The sequence below is a fragment of the Sardina pilchardus genome, chromosome 1, assembly GCF_963854185.1.
Source record: "Sardina pilchardus chromosome 1, fSarPil1.1, whole genome shotgun sequence".
NCBI lineage: Eukaryota > Metazoa > Chordata > Actinopteri > Clupeiformes > Clupeidae > Sardina > Sardina pilchardus.
In genome coordinates this window covers 33,159,684-33,160,954 of record NC_084994.1, presented here as the reverse complement: position 1 = coordinate 33,160,954, position 1,271 = coordinate 33,159,684, and the positions used below count along the sequence as shown (strand labels likewise).

Sequence of the window (1,271 nt, the reverse complement as noted above, 5' to 3'; positions counted from 1 at the left end):
GTGGAGTGATCTCTACCAGGGGGTCAGGATTTGACTGATTAGCTTCGCCGATTAGCAAGGCACTTCCTCGTCGCCATTTTCCAGAAATACATCATGTCCGGTGCCATTTCTCCCGATTTCTCCTCATGCTGATTGGTGGCTGTTCCACTCTCAGCTCATGCACGAGCTTAGTGTGGGCACAAGCTCTCCTTCAGTACCTTACGTCAATCAATAACCTGGCACTTAATTGGCTAAGTAAAACGGCACCGGAAACAAGACCCTTGAAACGCCATGTTGAAGCCTGAAAAAATCGTTCAATTTTGGCAATTTTCACTAGCCTAGCATTCCCATTGAAATGAATGGGGGCGGGACTTTCTCCAGTTCTTATAATACCTCCATGATCTCTACTAACTGAGAATGCACATGTGACATACAGCTGAACATGATGCTACACACACACACGCAAATCATTTTTTTATTTCATGTATATTATATTTATTTATTTGTATTTCATTTTCCTATGAATCACATTCTGTTCCCCTTTTTATATACACATCGAACCAAAAACATTTTATCCAATTCACCGATTACATATTTAATTTATTATTCAAATAAAATAACTCCCCTTCCCTCCCTCTCACTCTCGAATATATGTCAGAATATATATGTAAAATAACAGCGGATTAACACTCCTAGCCGTGAGAAAATCTGTCCACTCTTACTGTATGTTCATCTTTTAATCTACAGAACACATACAATATATGAGGTTCATATTGTAAGAAATTCAACACATCATCTGATAAACACACAAACACACACACACACACACACACACACACACACACACACACACAAAAGAAAACGAGAAAGAAGCAAATGCCAGAGGGATTTGATACATCTCAGATGAATGTAATAGAAGAAACACACACAGGAATGTGTAAACAGGAGTTTGTGGCTCTCCTCTCCTATGGACACAAACGCAAGCACACACACACACAAGCACACACTCAGAAAAAGAGAGTAACAGAGTGAGGGGCAAACACAGGGGGAACAGTGAGAGGGAAGATGCTAGAGAGGCAAGAGAAGGAACACACACACACACACACACACACACACACACACACACACACACACACACACACAAAGAAACAGAAGGAGCAGCAAACAGTGAACAGGGGGAACAGTGAGAGGGAAGATGTAACACAGAGGAGGCAAGAGAAGGAACACAAACACGCGCACGCACACACACACACACACACACACACAAACACGCGCACGCACACACACACACA

The 1,271-nt window shown here is 42.1% G+C and overlaps 1 protein-coding gene across 1 annotated transcript in view; it reads right to left on the bottom strand.

Moving 5' to 3' along the window:
- Window positions 1-449: 449 nt before the first annotated feature.
- The window catches only part of LOC134088523 (NACHT, LRR and PYD domains-containing protein 12-like), a 66,526-nt gene continuing 65,704 nt past the window's right edge, over window positions 450-1,271 (bottom strand). Inside the window, exon 23 of the mRNA XM_062542523.1 lies at window positions 450-1,271. This exon is cut by the window's right edge and continues 764 nt beyond it. The gene's annotated coding sequence lies outside the window, so the exon portion shown is untranslated.